A 21,073-nucleotide genomic window follows, 5' to 3' on the forward strand; every position below is an offset into this window, starting at 1 on the left:
CTGACCTGTTTGGAGAGCTCTTTGGTCTTCATAGTGCCGCTTGCTTGGTGGTGCCCCTTGCTTAGTGGTGTTGCAGACTCTGGGGCCTTTCAGAACAGGTATATATATATATATATATATATATATATATATATATATATATATATATATATATATATATATATATATATATATATATATACTGAGATCATGTGACAGATCATGTGATACTTAAATAAAGTCCACCTGTGTGCAATCTAACTAATTATGTGACTTCTGAAGGTAATTGGTTGCACCAGATCTTATTTAGCGGCTTCATAGGAAAGGGGGTGAATACATATGCATGCACCACTTTTCCGTTTTTATTTTTTAGAATTTTTTAATAAGTTTTTAAATTTTTAAATACATTTTTTTAATTTCACTTCACCAATTTGGACATATTTGTGTATGTCCATTACATGAAATCCAAATAAAAATCCATTTAAATTGCAGGTTGTCATGCAACAAAATAGGAAAAACTCCAATGGGGTGAATACTTTTGCAAGGCACTGTACTTCTGTACTCCTTACCACACTTGCCAAATATCACAACTCAAAATTAAACAGGTCATGCAATATGTATATTTTGGACTATTTTCAATGATGTTGACTACTTTAAATGTATTCTTCTCCATAGCATCTATGGATGCACATCTTCAAGACTCTTGCTAAACTCATATCCCTTAGCATGTGTGCCGAATTTCATCACTGAGTCAAACAGATCTATATAAACATATATAAACATATGCCGGTTTTAGTGCCACTGTGTGGTGGATCTGAATGTGCTTGCATATGTTGAGTCTTGACAGTGTTTGGAACATGTGTACCAAGTTTGGATACAATACAAATATCTGTGTCTGATTTATATGCATTAATGTGCCAGACCACACCCACATGAATGTTTTTTGACATACTAGTCTTGGAAAATTTGCATTGAGAGACCTTGGTCCATAGATGCCATATGTCAAGGTTCAACAAGATCGTCCCAGTGGTTCCGGAAGAGATGTCATTTAAGTGTTTTTCACAAAATTCTAAATGGCGGAAAATCCATCATGGCAGACTTTATGGGTCCTTGAGGCAAATTTGTTGGCAAGACAGCACGAATAGATCTGGGACCAGGCTAGTTGTAGGCTTTAAACAGTACATAATCCTGTCCTGTTATTATTTTGTGTGTGCCCTTTCTTCTACAATCTCCTGCTGGTACAATGGTCTATTCCCCTCTGTTGTCCTCTGGAGAGGGGTGAGATAAAACAGTGTTTGTCTTCTGTTCTCTGAGCTTGCCCGGGGCCATGGCGTTGAGGTAAAATGAAATGAAGCTTTGTTTAAGATAAGACAGACTGATGAAACCCGAGCTGTCTCTGCCTGCTCCCCAGTCCCGGCTGATCCACTGCCACTGTCCCTGCCAGCTTCTCTTCCTCTCTTGCTCTCTCACTCTTTCTCTCTCTGGATAGGTCTATTCAGGGTAGTGGTAGAGCCTACATCATATTGCTTAGTTTTACAGAGCTACAGTCTTCAAAGGGTAGGGCCAAGAGGAAGGGGTAGGGAACGAACTGGGACTCTCTTTCTTTCTTTCTTTCTTTCTTTCTTTCTTTCTTTCTTTCTTTCTTTCTTTCTTTCTTTCTTTCTTTCTTTCTTTCTTTCTTTCTTTCTTTCTTTCTTTCTTTCTTTCTTTCTTTCTCACACACACACACACACACACACACACACACACACACTCTGTCTCTCCCAGTCTACCAAGTATTCCACAGCTGTCAGTTGCTTTTCCTTTATTGTAAGTGGCAGCAGCTGTATTTCTAAGCTGATCACTTTGGTTTGGTTGATCACTTTGGTTTGGTTGAGAGATTAGGAGCAGCTGATGGAATGAGAAAGAGCTGTGATTAGGCTACTACACAATCTCTGATGCCCCCCCCCCGGAAGAAGCTGGGTTCCCCTTCGCTCTCTGCATTCGCTGGCACGGACAGACACCTTTCATTGGGTGCCGGGCTCATAATTTCAGTAATTAACCTGCACACGCTTAGCAAAATAAGGGTCGCTTTTTTACAGCTCCGGTGTGGCCAGAGCTGTCTGGTCTAGCTCTCGCTGCAAAATGCTCCCAGGGCACCCTTTCGCGAGGGACCACACAAGACTGTCTATGCTGTCAGGTACTGGCTGTACTGCAGCTAGCTACACAGCGCTAGCCAGTCAGACAAGCAGCATCCAGTTCCCGCCATCTGCCAAGTATCCCAAATTGGACTCCCTCCGGTAGTCTCGGGGCCAGTAACAACTGTAATTGCACGGAATGTGTGCTTTTCCTGAGGTAACTGTGTCTTTCCAAGCCGGGATAGTTTATTCCTTTTTATTGTAACGGGAAATGGGAATTGGTGGGAAAGGCCGGGTCGTTCCACGTCAACGTTTGACTGTTTGTTTTAAAGCTAATCTCTTTATTTCATTAACTAACACGTGGCATGCCTGATTATTATTCCCATCATGGTTAAATATGCTAATTATGTTTGAAGAGTTATGCTGAATATTATCCTAAAATGTAGAAGGACTGAGCCTAAATGGTAGTCTAACTAATGGTCCCGTGTGGCTCAGTTGGTAGAGCATGGTGTTTGCAACGCCAGGGTTGTGGGTTCGATTCCCACGGGGGACCAGTACGGGAAAACATTTATGAAATGTATGCACTCACTACTGTAAGTCGCTCTGGATAAGAGCGTCTGCTAAATGACTAAAATGTAATGAAAATGTAAACTAATGACAGGTGCGTTGCCTTTCACTTGTCTCTGTTGCAGCTTTCTTTTGTATCTCATACAGTTGATGGTCTGAATGTCACTCATTGTTACTTGTCAGTATAAATTATTACAATCATAACAAATTAAACATATACTGCATACCTTTTCAACAACAGCAAATACTTGAGTTCAATATTCAACATTGCAGCATTTTATCTAAATGTATATCTCATGCCCAAATCATCCCAAAGGCTGCGTTTACACAGGCAGGCCAATTCTGATATTTTTTCCACTAATTGGTCTTTTGACCAATCAGTTCAGATCTTTTGCCAATAATTGGGCACAATATCAGAATTGGGATGCCTGTGTAAACGTAGCCTAGTGTCTGAAAGTTATTGTGAATGAAGTCTATAACATCCTAATTTGGGGATATGGACTTTTTGGGCAAGCATGGTAAGGTTAGCATTTAGTGACAACAGCCAGGTTAATTAAACCAAAGTATGAATCTCTGTCTCGCCTAGTCCAAAGACTGTTTATTTTTTAAATATGTTTTATTGTCACATACACCAGATAGGTGCAGTGAAATGTGCTGTATTACAGGGTCAGAAATAGGCCTCACAAGTCGTCAACTGGCAGCTTCATTAAATAGTACCCGCAAAACACCAGTCTCCATGTCAACAGTGAAGAGGCAACTCCGGAATGCTGGCCTTCTAGGCCAGAGTTCCTCTGTCCAGTGTCCATGTTCTTTTGCCCTTCTTAATCTTGTATTTTTATTGGCCAGTCTGAGATATGTATTTTTCTTTGCAACTCTGCCTAGAAGGCCAGTATCCCGGAGTCTTCCCTGTTGACGTTGAGACTGGTGTTTTGCAGGTACTATTTAATGAAGCTGCCAGTTGAGGACTTGTGAGGTGTCTGTTTCTCTAACTAGACACTCTAATGTACTTGTCCTCTTGCTCAGTTGTGCACTGGGGCCTCCCACTCCTCTTTCTATTCTGGTTAGAGCCAGTTTCGCTGTTCTGTGAAGGGAGTAGTACACAGCATTGTATGAGATCTTCAGTTTCTTGGCAATTTCTTGCCTTAATTTCTCAGAACAAGAATAGACTGTCCATTTTCAGTCTGTAATCGAACCCACAAATGCTGATGCTCCAGATACTCAACTAGTCTGAAGAATGCCAGTTTTATTGCTCCTTTAATCACACAACAGTTTTCAGCTGTGCTAACATAATTGCAAAAGGGTTTTCGAATGATCAATTAGCCTTTTAAAATTATAATCTTGGATTAGCTAACACAACGTGCGATTGGAACACAGGAGTGATGGTTGCTGATAATGGGCCTTTGTACGCCTATGTAGATATTCCATTAAAAATCAACCGTTTCCAGCTACAATAGTCATTTACAAGATTAACAATGTCTACACTGTATTTCTGATCAATTTGATGTTATTTTAATGGACAAAAAGTAGCTTTTTAAAAAACAAGGACCCCAACATTTTGAACAGTAGTGTATATATTTATACATTTGCAAAAAACTTTGTCATTATGGGGAATTGTGTGTAGATTGCTGATAAAAAAAGTCTATATTTAATCAATTTTAGAATAAGGCTGTAACGTAACAAAATGTGGAAAAAGTCAAGGGGTCTGAATACCTTACGAAGGCACTGTATATAGCCTCAGCTTGTTTTTATTACGCAGGGTTTTCTGTTTTACTGGGTGAAGACCAAATGCATAGTTCCCCATAAATATTAAATGACTAACTGCTTTTGACACATTTTGCTCATCTTTTCCCGATGGCTACCACATGTGAGTCCTCGGTGGAATGGTTTGCCATACTTCCAGGTAACAAAAGCCACTTGGCATATAGGCTTGGAACACAAGGCCTTTTTGTTTTATCAAAAAACTTTACCCCTCCAGTTTGAGTTGATGTTTTCTCTCAAAGACCCTGTTGGGTGAAATGGAAAGTGATGTAAGTCATATAACGGTGACTAAATGTCACCGTATAAGGCTTCTAGATTGGGTAATCTGTGAATGTAATGTTTTGGAAACAGGCGGTAGTAGTGATTGCGATGCTATTTTGGTAGCCTTGATTTTCTCATAAACAATTGCAAGCTAGATACAAAATCCTCAAAGATGAATACAAAAATGTCAGTAACCTTTTCTTTGAAGTTCATCATCTCTTACTTGAATCATGATCTACAGTACTACATATGCATACATGGCCCTTGACCTCACTATATCAGTGCAACCGGTTTGGCTGTAGATAAAGTCCTGTTGGAGGCTTTAGAAAACGAATTATCTTCCCTGTCTAGAGGGACAGCCTCTTTCTTTGATGATTGCAGCCCATTACTCACTATTCTATATCTCCACTTCTTCCTCTGCTTTCTCATAGTTCTGTACGTTGGCACCAATGTACTACAGAGGCTCTGCAACAGCCATCATTGTTTATGACATCACTAAAGAGGTACAGTATCCCCTCTTGTTTCCCTCGGGTAACATGGTGTGACATGACATTTGTTTTTTTCCTCAAATGTTTAAAGGGACACTGCCCCTTTTTTTCTATGTCATTTCTATGTCATCAGGTGTCATTTGCAAAATAAATCAGCTCTCTCCGTCACTGAGAAACTCCGTTTTTAAAATGTTTTTTTATGACCCCAGCTGACATCATAGGGGCAGGTTTTCTTAGGAACTTTTATTCTTATATTTTGGACTACAGAAAAAAAGCTCCAAATAGATTGACCTTTGCAAAAACGTAGGTATCCATGCACGGCATCCCACTGGTCACTTTGAGTCAAATATAGGCATGTCCAGTAAACATATACTGTCCATACTCATGTGTCTGCATGTCCTGTTCATATCTCCTATGTTTTACGCCTGTTTAAATCCCACACGCCCACACAGTTATGCGTTGCATAACATTATCTCAAACTGTAATATCTAACAATGTAAGATGTTTACTATATGTATACTATAAAGTAGTAATAACTTTATAGTATATAGTTGCCATGGCTAAATGACTAAAATGTAAATGGAACCCCAGTAGCAGCATAAGCAGAGAGCTCCTGTACATTTGTAAATATTTTTGTAATTAATGAATTAAGGCATTTTTTGGTATAATCTTTTTGTTTTAAGAATGAACAATTAATATAACTAACTAATATCATCAGAATCAACCATGGCGTTAAGACTGAAGGTGAAATTGGCTTGTCATTTCTTTGTTTGGCTAGCTAGCAAGCAAGCTAACATTAGCTGGCAATTGTTTTGATTCGAATGCAAGCTAGTGTCCAGAGTTTGAGGATGGAGAGAAGTCCGAAAGCAAGACGGCAGATCGGTTTGGTGAGGCTAATCTTGAGCCACGTGACTGACATAGCATCATCATCCAAGTTGCTTCATTTTGGCAGTAGTGAAGGAGTAGCAAGCTATCTACTATGGAGTCCATGGACTGCAGTGCCACTGGCTAAGCTCAAACTTCACCTGATTCCTACCACGGAAAAGCCAGAGACATGATGCTGCCACCACGTGCTTCATGGTGGGGATGGTGTTCTTCGGCTTGCAAGCCTCCCCCTTTTTCCTCCAAACATAACAATGGTCGTCTTCAAGAGAGCGAGAGTTGCACCCCTTCTGAAAAAACCTACACTCGATCCCTCCGATGTCAACAACTACAGACCAGTATCCCTTCTTTCTTTTCTCTCCAAAACTCTTGAACGTGCCGTCCTTGGCCAGCTCTCCTGCTATCTCTCTCAGAATGACCTTCTTGATCCTAATCAGTCAGGTTTCAAGACTGGTCATTCAACTGAGACTGCTCTTCTCTGTGTCACGGAGGCTCTCCGCACTGCTAAAGCTAACTCTCTCTCCTCTGCTCTCATCCTTCTAGACCTATCTGCTGCCTTTGATACTGTGAACCATCAGATCCTCCTCTCCACCATCTCCGAGTTGGGCATCTCCGGCGCGGCCCACGCTTGGATTGCGTCCTACCTGACAGGTCGCTCCTACCAGGTGGCGTGGCGAGAATCTGTCTCCGCACCACGCGCTCTCACCACTGGTGTCCCCCAGGGCTCTGTTCTAGGCCCTCTCCTATTCTCGCTATACACCAAGTCACTTGGCTCTGTCATATCCTCACATGGTCTCTCCTATCATTGCTATGCAGACGACACACAATTAATCTTCTCCTTTCCCCCTTCTGATAACCAGGCGGCGAATCGCATCTCTGCATGTCTGTCAGACATATCAGTGTGGATGACGGATCACCACCTCAAGCTGAACCTCGGCAAGACGGAGCTGCTCTTCCTCCCGGGGAAGGACTGCCCGTTCCATGATCTCGCCATCACGGTTGACAACTCCCTTGTGTCCTCCTCCCAGAGTGCTAAGAACCTTGGCGTGATCCTGGACAACACCCTGTCGTTCTCCACTAACATCAAGGCGGTGACCCGATCCTGTAGGTTCATGCTCTACAACATTCGCAGAGTACGACCCTGCCTCACACAGGAAGCGGCGCAGGTCCTAATCCAGGCACTTGTCATCTCCCGTCTGGATTACTGCAACTCGCTGTTGGCTGGGCTCCCTGCCTGTGCCATTAAACCCCTACAACTCATCCAGAACGCCGCAGCCCGTCTGGTGTTCAACCTTCCCAAGTTCTCTCACGTCACCCCGCTCCTCCGCTCTCTCCACTGGCTTCCAGTTGAAGCTCGCATCCGCTACAAGACCATGGTGATTGCCTACGGAGCTGTGAAGGGAACGGCACCTCCATACCTTCAGGCTCTGATCAGGCCCTACACCCAAACAAGGGCACTGCGTTCATCCACCTCTGGCCTGCTGGCCCCCCTACCTCTGAGGAAGCACAGTTCCCGCTCAGCCCAGTCAAAACTGTTCGCTGCTCTGGCACCCCAATGGTGGAACAAGCTCCCTCACGACGCCAGGACAGCGGAGTCAATCACCACCTTCCGGAGACACCTGAAACCCCACCTCTTTAAGGAATACCTAGGATAGGATAAAGTAATCCTTCTAACCCCCCCCCCCCCCCTTAAAAGATTTAGATGCACTATTGTAAAGTGGTTGTTCCACTGGATATCATAAGGTGAATGCACCAATTTGTAAGTCGCTCTGGATAAGAGCGTCTGCTAAATTACTTAAATGTAATGTAATGTAAATGTCATTATGGCCAAACAGTTCTATTTTTGTTTCATCAGACCAGAGGACATTTCACCAAAAAAGTATGATCTTTGTCCCCATGTGCAGTTGCAAACCGTAGTGGCGGTTTTGGAGCAGTGGCTTCTTCCTTGCTGAGCGGCCTTTCAGGTTCTGTCGATATAGGACTCGTTTTACTGTGGATATAGATACTTTTGACCTGTTTCCTCCAGCATCTTCACAAGGTCCTTTGCTGTTGTTCTGGGATTGATTTGCACTTTTCGCACCAAAGTACCTTCATCTCTAGGAGACAGAACGTGTCTCCTTCCTGAGAGGTATGACGGCTGCGTTGTCCCATGGTGTTTATACTTGCGTACTATTGTTTGTACAGATGAACGTGGTACCTTCAGGTGTTTGAAAATTGCTCCCAAGGATGAACCAGACTTGTGGAGGTCTACAATTGTTTTTCTGAGGTCTTGGCTGATTTCTTTTGATTTTCTCATGATGTCAAGCACAGAGGCACTGAGTTTGAAGGTAGGCCTTGAAATACATCCACATGTACACCTCCAATTGACTCAAATGATGGCAAATAGCCTATCAGATGCTTCTAAATCCATGACATAATTTTCTGGAAATTTCCAAGCTGTTTAAAGGCACAGTCAACTTAATGTATGTACATTTCTGACCCACTGGAATAGTGAATTATAAGTGAAATAATCTGTCTGTAAACAATTGTTGGAAAAATTACTTGTGTCATGCACAAAGTAGATGTCCTAACCGACTTGCCAAAACTATAGTTTGTTAACAAGAAATTTGTGGAGTGGTTGAAAAAATAGTTTTAATGATTCCAACCGAAGTGTATGTAAACTTCCAACTTCAACTGTACACTGAACAGAAATATCAACGCAACAATTTAGAAGATTTTACTGAGTTATAGTTCATATAATGCAATCAGTCAATTGAAATAAAATCATTAGGCCCTAATCTATGGATTTCACATGACTGGTCACAGACACCTTAAAAAGGGGCGTGGATCTGAAAGCCAGTCAGTATGTGGTGTGACTGCCATTTGCCTCATGCAGCGCGACGTTTGCCTCTCCTTCGCATTGAGTTGATCAGGCTGTTGATTGTGGAATGTTGTCCACTCCTCTTCAATGGCTGTGCGAAGTTGCTGTTGATGGATATGTTTTATACATTTGCACAAATGTCTAAAAACCTGTTGTTTCTTAACCATTATGGGGTATTCTGTATAGATTGCTGAGGAAAAACATGTATTTAATCAATTTTAGAATAAAGCTGTAACGTAACAATATGTGGAAAAAGTCAAGGGGTCTGAATACTTCCGAATGCACTGTATATACAGTACCAGTCAAAAGTTTGGACACACCTACTCATCCAAGGGTTTTTATTTATTTTTTACAATTTTCTACATTGTCGAATAATAGTGAAGACATCAAAACTATAAAATAACACAGATGGAAGCATGTAGTAACCAAAAAAGTGTTAAACAAATCAAACGATATTTAAAATTATTCAAAGTAGCCACTCTTTGTCATGATGACAGCTTTGCACACTCTTGGCAATCTCTCAACCAGATTCATGAGGTAGTCACTTGGAATGCATTTCAATTAACAGGTGTGCCTTGTTAAAAGTTAATTTGTGGAATTTCTTTCCTTCTTAATGCATTTGAGCCAATTGGTGTGTTGTGACTAGGTAGGGTTGGTATACAGAAGATAGCCCTATTTGGTGAAAGACCAAGTCCATATTATGGCAAAAACAGCTCAAATAAGCAAAGAGAAATGACAGTCCATCATTACTTTAAGACATGAAGGGCAGTCAATACGGAAAATGTCAAGAACTTTGAAAGTTTATTCAAGTGCAGTCACAAAAACCTCGGAGTGCAGCCCAAATAAATGCTTCACAGAGTTCAAGTAACAAACACCTCAACATCAACTGTTCAGAGAAGACTGCGTGAATCAGGTCTTCATGGTCGAATTGCTGAAAGGAAACCACTACTAAAAGACACCGATAAGAAGAAGAGACTTGCTTGGGCCAAGAAACACGAGCAATGGACATTAGACTGGTGGAAATGTGTCCTTTGGTCTGATGAGTCCAAATTTTAGATTTTTGGTTCCAACTGCCGTGTCTTTGTGAGACGCAGAGTAGGTGAACGGATGATCTCCACATGCGTGGTTCCCACCGGGAAGCATGGAGGAGGAGGTGTGATGGTGTAGGGATGCTTTGCTGGTGACACTGTCAGTGATTTATTTAGAATTCAAGGCACATAAGGATCATATCACCTCCACCTTACCTGACACCCTAGACCTACTGAAATGTGCATACTGCCCCAATAGATCCACGGATGATGCAATTCTCATCGCACTGCACACTGTCCTATCCCATCTGGACAAATCAAATCAAATTTTATTTGTCATGTGCGCCGAATACAATACAACTTTACAGTGAAATGCTTACTTACAAGCCCTTAACCAACAATGCAGTTTTATGAAAAATAAGTGTTAAATAAAAAAGAAAAGTAACAAATAATTAAAGAGCAGCAGTAAAATAACAGTAGCGAGGTAATTGATGTAATATGTACATGTAGGTTGAGTTAAAGTGACTATGCATCGACAGTAAACAGAGCGTAGCAGCAGTGTAAAAGGGGGAGGGTAGAAGCTGTTAAGAAGCCTTTTGGACCTATACTTGGCGCTTAGTTTAGTTTATTAATTTGACCATTTTAAAAAACAATCACACATACATTTTGAAAAGCCATACATGCACATGAGTAAAATCATTGAGGATAACACAATAAAGTCTGGGACTTATTTCCATTGTGGTCCTCTAAAGGAACCAAAGTGTTAAGAAGGGTTTTCTAGGGGACCCTATAATCTTTGACTGCATTGAAAGTTCTCTCTAAGCTACTTCATATAGCTGACATTCTTGCTTCACGTATTCCTCTTTGAATTAGAAGATACTGTTGTGCAAAAAAACATTCAGATGTAGGTCTACACTATCGCTGGTAGTATCAGGCTGTATACCGTTAGCTTTGATTCAGTACATTTATTAGCTAGCTAGCAATTAGCATTAGCAGCTAACAAGATTTAGACCTAGCAGTTTGCAGATGTAAGAAAAAAACAGAATAGTGTAATTATAGAACGCTTGTGGATTAATATTAAGAAGCAAAGTGAAAATAACATCGTTGTCATCGACATTGTTTCATGTGCTGGATTGACCATGCAGAAGCTGAACGCAAGTGTCGAGGTAGAGGAACAACAAAAAGCTGGACACATGACATTTTTTACGCTTTTTTTCTGATAAAAACTAGTTCATTGCATTCGCCATGGAGCCCAGTTTCAGAATATCACCATGTGTCCTAGCTGCTTGCAATAGTTTCGAAATATTCGCCAAAAAACAGGCCTTATTTTAGGGCACTTTTCACCCTGCCAGTTCCTATTAGTTCTACTGTGCACCAACTCACCTAACGAACACGTTCTATTCCCAGCCCATTGTTCTGCGTCACAATGCTAGTTCGCTACTGTTGGCAATGAGAACTGCCCTTGTTAACCTTGTAGGCTTACCTCGGGTAACTTATTCGTTTATGGCTACTTGGTGAGCATCTCACTGTTCGCCTTGGTACACGTTGTGTTGACACACAGTGCTAGAGTTGGCTGGCACATACCCATCAAATGTTAAATATTTTCTGGCCATGGTTAACCATCTATTTTTTCAGAAAAATGTGTAAAACCTAAACAAATGCATGTCCCTGTCCTCTTTTTCAAGATGTGGATGATTTATACAGTCAGAATTTTTTTTTTAAATGAAGAAATAACCTTATATGCGTCAATCTGTTAATTCGTAGGCATCATATTGAGCAAATGCTGCGCAGGTTCACTGAGTTGCAAACCAAAGGGATAGGTCTAGCTCATTGATTTATAGATCAGACACAGTTGCTACCTCAGATTATGAGCCTAGCAAGTGTGGCGAAGGAGGTATGTAGTACCCACAGAATGCCACAGGGAGGAGCAAGAGTGCTATAAACCCATAACCTATTTTAGCCTTAACCATAGCCCTAGCCATAACCCTTGGTATAACCTATTTTAGCCTTAACCCTAAACCTAATTCTCGGGTAGGGTAGCCTAGAGCACTTTTAGAAACTATTTTAGTGATAATATTTTTAGTAAATACCATTATAGTACTAAATATCATTTGATAAAAAAATGTTATCAAAACTTATGTATACATTTTGCAGTTTGTTTTATTAGTTATTTTATGATATTTATTATTGCAAGGCAGACCACTTGATAAACAAGCCACATTTTATGTTTTACTTTTTGAACTGGGTGTGACCTAGTAACCTCTATGTGAAAGTCCAGCAATTAACGTGGGATAGGTGGGGCAGGTTTGAGATTGATCTCAGGAATTAATGTGAAAAATACACAATTTCTTAGCTGCCTCACCAATGTCTTTTTGTGAATTAATAACTTTTAATTGCTACATATGTCCAATAGATGGCAGCATAAGTCTATGAAAAATCAGTTATAGTCTACAAGCAGCAATATGATTGACATAAAATAGAATGCAACCAGACTATATGTGCCATGATTTTCTAAAATGGTCACTCATTACTTTACAGGTAGCTATATATATATATTACCAGTCAAAAGTTTGGATACACCTACTCATTCCAGGGTTTTTCTTGATTTTTACTTTTTTCTACATTGTAGAATTATAGTGAAGACATCAAAACTATGAAATAACACATATGGAATAATGAAGTAACCAAAAATATTTTATATTTGAGATTCTTTAAAGTAGCCACCCGTTGCCTTGATGACAGCTTTGCACACTCTTGGCATTCTCTCAACCAGCTTCATGAGGTAGTCACCTGGAATGCATTTCAATTAACATATGTGTTTTGTTAAAAGTTAATTTGTGGAATTTCTTTCCTTCTTAATGCATTTGAGCCAATCAGTTGTGTTGTGACAAGGTAGGGGTGGTATAAAGAAGATAGCCCTATTTGGTAAAAGACCAAGTCCATAGTATATCAAAAACAGCTCAAATAAGCAAAGAGAAACAACAATATATCATTACTTTAAGACATGAAGGTCAGTCAATCCGGAAAATGTCAAGAACTATGAAAGTTTCTTCAAGTGCAGTCGCAAAAACCATCAAGCGCTATGATGAAACTGGCTCTAATGAGGACCGCCACAGGAGAAGCAGAGTAGGTGAATGGATGCTCTCCGCATATATGGTTCCCACTGGGAAGCATGGAGAAGGAGGTGTGATTGAGAAGGAGGTGTGATGGTGAAGGGGTGCTTTGCTGGTAACACTGTCTGTGATTTATTTAGAACTCAAGGCACACTTAACCAGCATGGCTACCAAAGCATTCTGCAGCGATACGCCATCCCATCTGGTTCGTGCTTAGTGGGACTATCATTTGTTTTTCAACAGGACAATGACCCAAAACACCTCCAGGCTTTGTAAGGGCTATTTGACCAAGAAGGAGAGTGACGGAGTGTTGCCTCAGATGATCTGGCCTCCACAATCACCCAACTTCAACCCAATTAAGATGGTTTGAGTTGGACCGCAGAGTGAAGAAAAATAAATTATTTTGATGTGATTTTGTTGTCAGCACATTCAACTATGTAAAGAAAAAAGTATTTAATAAGATTATTTATTTCATTCAGATCTAGGATGTGTTGTTTAAGTGTTCCCTTTATTTTTTTGAGCAGTATATATCTCTCTCTCATTATGGGGTATTGTTTGTTGGGGAAAAAAACGGTTGAATCCATTTTAGAATCAGGCTGGAAAAGTCAAGGGGTCTGAATACTCTCCAAATGCCCTATACATTCACACATACATACATATAGTACCAGTTTGGACACACCTACTCATTCAAGGGTTTTTCTTTATTTTTTCTATATTCTACATTGTAAAATAATAGTAAAGACATCAAAACGATGAAATAACACATATGGAATCATGTAGTAACCAAAAAAGTATTAAACAAATCAAAGTATATTTTATATTTTAGATTCTTCAAATTCTTCTTTGCCTTGATGACAGCTTTGTATTCTCTCAACCAGCTTCATCTTGAATGCTTTTCCAACAGCCTTGAAGGAGTTCCCACATATGCCTAGCACTTGTTGGCTGCTTTCCCTTCATTCTGCGGTCCAACTCATCCCAAACCATCTCAATTGGGTTGAGGTCGGGTGATTGTGGAGGCCAGGTCATCTGATGCAGCACTCCATCACTCTCCTTTTTGGTCAAATTGCCCTTACACAGCCTGGAGGTGTGTTGGGTCATTGTCCTGTTGAAAAACAAATGATAGTCCCACTAAGCGCAAACCAGATGGGATGGTGTATCATTGCAGAATGCTGTGGTAGCCATGCTGGTTAGTCATTTACTTCAGCTACCTTTGTTTTCTTGGGTACAGGAACAATAGTGTACACATTGAAGCAAGTGGGGACAGCAGACTGGGATAGGGAGAGATTGAATATGTCCGTAAACACTCCAGCCAGCTGGTCTGCAAATGCTCTGAGGACACGGCTAGAGAATCCGTCTGGGCCGGCAGCTTTGCGAGTGTTAACACGCTTAAAATGTCTAACTCATGTCGGCCACGGAGAACGAGAGCTCACAGTCCTCGGGAGTGGCCCGCGAAGAAGTTGTTTAGCTTGTCTGGGAGCAGACATTGGTGTCCGCCACGTGGTTGGTTTTCCTCTCCTCTGCTCCTGACTGCATGTGCTGCCATAAGAATATAATTGATAGAATAGGCATCCACATTCACGTCAATGATGGCATAATACAACCCCTTGCTTGTTTCAGCAAGGAGCTAAGTTTCATCATGTTTAGAGTCCATGTTACCGCAGAAATGGACTCAACCGCACAAATGCCCATTCACATTTGTTTGGTGAAAACAGTAGGATAATTACACATGTAGTTAAAGTCCATTCTAGTATACAGTGTTACTTGAAAAGTATCTATTGTCCCATCTTCAGTCAGCTGTTCGTTCCACATGTATTTGACATTTTTTACAGTTATGTTGGTTATTTTATTTTCATGACGGTCTTCATCCATAAACGTTGGTTACACGGTTATATCATAATTGTGTCAGTCCTAGTGGGGAGGTGCTGGCATGGGTCCCTTTCTTTCTTCTTTTCTGCTCATCTCCCATTTGGGTCCGGTCCGTCTCATTTTTTAAGGGGTGTGTCCTGGAGCCTCCTCTTTTTCATTTGCACTGATGTGAAACAACTGGACAAGCAACAACGATTTCTTAGCTCACGTCCGCCATATTGCTTTTACCTATCCTGTGTTTTCAGATCAGTGCACCTCTCCTCACTATTGAGATGCACCCCATTTTAAGACTTGAACACTCTTTACAGGGAGGTCTTGGAGAAGGATGCCAAGGACTACGCAGACTCCATCCATGCCATCTTTGTGGAGACCAGCGCCAAGAACACCATTAACATCCATGAGGTCTTTATAGAGATAAGTGTGGTTTTTTTCACTATGTTTTGGTGTCATCCCATCCTTTGGGCCTAATTTGTGCTTTGTGAGATACCAGTGTATTACTAGTGGTGTACAATAGCTTACATTGACCTCGTGCTTTTTTTAAATTTAGTTTATTTAGGTGTACCAAGTAATATTGTGTGTGCTTCTGCTGTACTTTCCTTTTAACCAATGGTCTCTGGGTGTAAAATTGCTTTTTTTCGTCCTCCCTGCACATTTTGTTCTCCCCTACAGGTCAACAGATCCCTGTCCTAGATGCAGGAGGAGGGGCTGCAGGGAAGGGCTTCAAACTGCACCGCCAGCCCTTAGAGACCCAGACCTGCTGCTGATGCTGCCAGTGAACCCTGATCTTAGTCCCACCCTGACTCTTGACCCCTGACGCAATGACCTTTCTCTGCTTACAGCCTCCATAGTCCCTCCAACCAAATACCACTCCTCCATCGGGAACCACTGACTCCTACCGCCATTGCCTCCTCCATCTAATACTCCACTCTAAAGAGCAAGCCTATTGAAATTCACTGGGATATTGCTTTGGCTTGGATTTTGTGAAGCTGTCGGTTTGTGTTCCTGTCTCCCTATCCAGACTCCAAAAGGTTCAACCAAAGTCTACAGCCTTTAGTATTTTGCCTTTAGGTTCCTCAAGAAGGTCAATGGCAGTATCACCCGCTCTCTTGCTGTGTTCACTTCGTCCTATTCCTATGTAGTGCACTACTTTGGTCAAAAGTAGTGCACTATATAGGGAAAGAGGGTGCCATTTGAGATGCATCCTCAAAGGTTTTCAGCGTAAAATGTCTTAATCTAGCAGTGCAAAGCCACAGCAATTGCTATGATTTGCCCAAGTTATAAGCGCTCCCTTCCTGCCTGTCTTTTATAGGTCTTGTAATACTTCTGAAAAGAAGAAGAACGTTAACACAGATTTTATTTCTGTTTCGATCTCGTAAACCTCTACACGGGTCCTGGCATCAGGTTTACAGCATGCTGTGATTATTTTCTTGCAATGGCTACAGGGTCTATTTTGTAACCGGAGACAATATGGAGGTTATTTTTAACATGCCTTTTACATTTTCAGTTTGTTCTTAAAAAATGGCTAGGTAGGCCTGTATAGATGTACGTTCTCCACCTCTAAATGGACTAATACCAATCTCTTACTAAATCAACTACAGTAAGTCACACAAAGTTGTTTTTTACACTTATTTTACCAGGTAAGTTGACTGAACACATTCTCATTTACAGCAACAACCTAGGGAATAGTTACAGGGGAGAGGAGGGGGGATGAATGAGACAATTGTAAGCTGGGGATGATTAGGTAACTGTGATGGTATGAGGGCAAGATAGGGAATTTAGCCAGGACACCAGGGTTAACACCCCTACTCTTACAATAAATGCCATGGGATCTTTAGTGATCACAGAGAGTCAGGACACCCACATAACATCCCATCTGAAAGACAGAACCCTACACAGGGAAATTTCCCCAAACACTGCCTTGGGGCATTTTTAGACCAGAGGAAAGGGTACCTCTTACTGGCCCTCCAACACCACTTCCAGCAGCATCTCATCTCCCATCCAGGGACTGACCAGGACCAACCCCACTTAGCTTCAGAAGCAAGCCAGCAGTGGGATGCAGGGTGGTATGCTGCTGGCCTAAGTAACAACAGTTTCATTAATCTGGAGCGTACCAAAAAATGTTTTTACATTTCCGTCAGGTTTGCCCAACTATTTGCAAAGAGTGCCACTTCAGTCTGAAAATATTAACACCTGTATGGATCTATCTAATCATTGTGATCCAGGTTGATGAGTCAGAAGTGCATGATGGGAAATGGATTTGTGTAGTCTGACCTATAATGGCCCTCTCACAGTGCTTTGCAGCATAGGGCCAACTAAGGCAGGTGTTTACCAAACAGTTTGATACTACAGTAATGAAAATCCCCAATGGGAGTAATGTTTTATTTTTTATTTTGACTTGTTACAATTTTGTATTCATCAATATTGTTGTCACTTTCATTCCATCTGTTTTAGCCTCAACACTTTGGAGGGGAAATGGGTTTTGTGATGGTAACGTGGCTGGTTGATTGTTGGCACTGAAATGGAGAGGACAGTTCTTTTATGGCAAACCTCTACATTGAGAACAGTCTTGTTAGCACTCAAAAAGGCTGGCCCTTTAAGAGACGACCACAGGGCCCTAATGTAGTGGTAAAAAAAAGAAGTAGGTAAACTCTTATCGATAGTAACACTCCCTATACTTTTAATGTATTTTTTCCACAAAAAGTGGGTAAACTGTGTTTACTTGCATTTACCCTCCACTACACCAGTGATTGGAAGGCGATCATGATTAGGGCCCTGTGGTCGTCTCTTAAAGGGCCAGCCTGTTTGAGTGCTAACAAGACTGGCAGTCACTAAGTGTGCGATATAACTTCTCAAACTGCTCACATTTACACTTTAATATTAGACCAAATGAGCCACTCGCTGGAATTCTGTAAATGAATTGCCCTGGAGTGCTTGGAGAATACTGCCAGCCTTTTTACAGTATTCATTGTGTTTCAATTTTTCTGAATTTGCATTTTAACTGTTTGTGTGAGTTGGCAACTCCGCCCGTCCTTGAGCTCTTGCTGTTTTTCTTTTACGACCGTTTTAAAGGAGAGCGTGATTTTGTGAGGTCCTACCAATTCTTTAAGTGTCCCATAAACATTTTTTCAACTTTATTTTCTCATTCTTTTACAGAATATGCACTGGCTCACACATCCAATGTAGTTTTACTACCTGGCCTGAGATAAAAAAAAGGGCCATATCTAGAAACTTGACTTGTTCTGGGAAGAAGTTGACTACACTCATCGAGCTTAGATCTTTCTAAAGTAAAGGTTACACGAAGAGAACCAGGCACTGCGTTCCGTTGACATGCTGACCCGCTAATAAACCGTGCTCTCTCTTCCTCTCTGAATTATATGCTGTACTCTGTAGACCGGTCTGTCGTTCCCCTCGCCCCTTCTTTCCGGCGCCAGCTGCCTTTCCTTCCATCCAATGTGATGCAAGCAATTAAGTCGAGCTTGAATATGGAGTGGAACTGGAACACCTTGTTCTGAAATACAGAGAATCATTGAAAGAACACAATGAGCAACATGTTCACTATGATGTCTTAAATTGCTCTTCTGTGTAGCACATTAATGTTAAGTCTCGTATGTTACAGTAGTGCATGAGCCATTGCTATTGCCATTTGACTGGCAATTTAGGGATAACACTTTGCACAGAGTTGTCAATGGAATTGTTCCCCTTTCCTTTTGATTTCCTCTTAGTGGCTTTCCCTTTTGCCAAAAATACAGAAATGGGCCACATTATAACACCAGTTGTAAACTGGCCACTATGCCTCCCAGTTGTCTGTCCTTTCTCCTAATGTGTGTATTTGTTCACTTCCCTTCATGGATTTAATGACTGGTCTAAGAAATGTGTTGGAAACTCTCTTTGTATGCATTGTACACCAATCTAATTCAGTTATTTTAAATGAGTGTGGAGGAATATTCAAGTGCACACCGATAATAAGTGGACCAATAATTGGAATGCAAGGTGGGTCTCTTGAGGTTAAGTTGTCTTAGTGGCTTGTGTCCTTGATTTTTTTTATTGACCATTGTGCATTTTAATAAGTGTTGATAGTGAGTTGTGTAAATAGCAGGGTAGACTGTACATTCTTCAGGAATTTGTTTTTACAACCATGTCAGTGCAATAATTGTCTTTATGGCAAGGGTTACTGAAATGTGATAAACAAGAATTCCTAGGGATTAAGGAGATTTATAATACGGTTATGTTACTTTTAGGTGTGATGTGTTGATTTCTGATCATCAATTCTTCAAAAGGCCTTTAAAAGTTCAATGTTAATGATTTTGTGGCATTTTAAAGTGTTCCTCAATGATTTCCACTTGAAATGATATCGTATTTCGCAAGGACAATGCATTTTTTTTAAAGGGACATTTATTATAGCTCTGGTACTTCTACAACTGCACTTTCAGATCAAGTATTTGTATTGATTTGTGCACCGAACCCTATCCCATTTCAGGTATATTATTCCTGGTAGCCTAGTGGTTAGAGCGTTGGACCAGTAACCGAAAGGTTGCTAGATTGAATCCCCGAGCTGACAAGGTAAACATCTGTTCTGCCCCTTAACAAGGCAGTTAACCTACTGTTCCTAGGCTGTCATTGTAAATAAGAATTTGTTCTTAACTGACTTGCCTAGTTAAAAAAAAATATATATATTATATATAAAAGTGGATTAATTGCCATTTTTTCTGAAGCAAAAATATCTGAAAAATACTAACCAGACAAGTCCCAATACATCTTGCACTGTTTGAGTGAATGAACTTGATTCATTGTTTTTGTAATGCCATTGCATCACATGCTGCCTTTGTATTCCAGCAGTAATTATTTTACAGTATAGCTTTTTATTTTGCACTCTGTTGTAGAAGGTGGTGCAGCTACTCTGTGCCATTTAAAAAGTAATTTTAATAACACATCATAATATCACTATTTCATTGCTCACATTTGTTCTAATGCTTAACGGTTGGAAAATTGGGTATTTGTAATACATAAATAACAATGCAATGTCTAAATTGTACTGATTATGTCTGGTATGTGACAAGATAAACTTACTGCATTTGGCATATTATGAGGCATTATAGTGTTTAGGGGATATCATAGAAAGACCCCCAGTCTTACATGATGTCACGTCCTGACCAGTAATAGGGGTTATTTGTTATTGTAGTTTGGTCAGGACGTGGCAGGGGGTATTTGTTTTATGTGGTTCGGGCTGGTTGTGTTATTAGTTGGGTGTTTGATTTATTATTCCGGGTTTTGGGCACTGTTCTATGTTAATGTATTTCTATGTTTAGTCTAGTTATTTGTATTTCTATGTTTAGTTAATTGGGGATTGGACTCTCAATTGGAGGCAGGTGTTTTCTAGTTGCCTCTGATTGAGGGTCCTATGTATAGGTATGTGTTTGTTTTAGTAATTTGTGGGAGATGGTGCTGGGTATAGCTTTGTTGCCTTACCGGCCTGTTATTCGTCGTTGTGTTTTTTTGTATACGTGTTGTTTTTGGTTTTTCCTTCTTTGTCCGTTTAATAAAGAAGATGAGTGTACATTTCCCCGCTGCGTCTTGGTCTACTTTACCCTACGACAACCGTGACACATGAATTATGTTTTGGAAAAATACCAAGTCTTGAGCTGGTCCTGGGAATGTGCTGCTGCAAAATCTATGTTTAAATTGTCTGTTTTTTAATGTAGATACCACCAAACATGTACATTGCACAAAAAGCAATGACTATTTAGCCTGTAAGATTGAATATAATTTATTGTACATTGTCTGAGATGCTAGACCTGGCATAGATAGACAAACACATGTACACTGAACCAATATATAAACGCAACATGTAAAGTGTTGGTCCCATGTTTAGTGAGCTGAAATAAAAGATCCCAGAAATGTTCCATACACACAAAAAGCTTATTTCTCTCAAATTTTGTTCACCTTTTTTTTACATCCCTGTTAGTGAGTATTTCTCCTTTGCCAAGATAAGACATCCTCTCTTTATAGATGTGGCATAACACAAAGCTAATTAAACAGCATGATCATTACACAGGTACACCTTGTGCTGGGGACAATTTAAAAAAAACACTCTAAAATGTGCAGTTTTGTCACAACACAATGCCACAGATGTCTCAAGTTTTGAGGGAGCATGAAA

The 21,073-nt window shown here is 40.6% G+C and overlaps 1 protein-coding gene across 1 annotated transcript in view; it reads left to right on the forward strand.

Moving 5' to 3' along the window:
* The window catches only part of LOC106565071 (ras-related protein Rab-22A), a 38,264-nt gene extending 17,785 nt beyond the window's left edge, over nucleotides 1-20,479 (forward strand). The window contains exon 4 of the transcript XR_014379703.1: nucleotides 15,228-20,479. The gene's annotated coding sequence lies outside the window, so the exon portion shown is untranslated. The remainder of the gene's footprint in view (nucleotides 1-15,227) is intronic.
* The last annotated feature ends 594 nt before the right edge of the window (nucleotides 20,480-21,073 follow it).

The sequence above is a fragment of the Salmo salar genome, chromosome 12, assembly GCF_965601325.2.
Source record: "Salmo salar chromosome 12, fSalSal1, whole genome shotgun sequence".
NCBI classification, from domain to species: domain Eukaryota; kingdom Metazoa; phylum Chordata; class Actinopteri; order Salmoniformes; family Salmonidae; genus Salmo; species Salmo salar.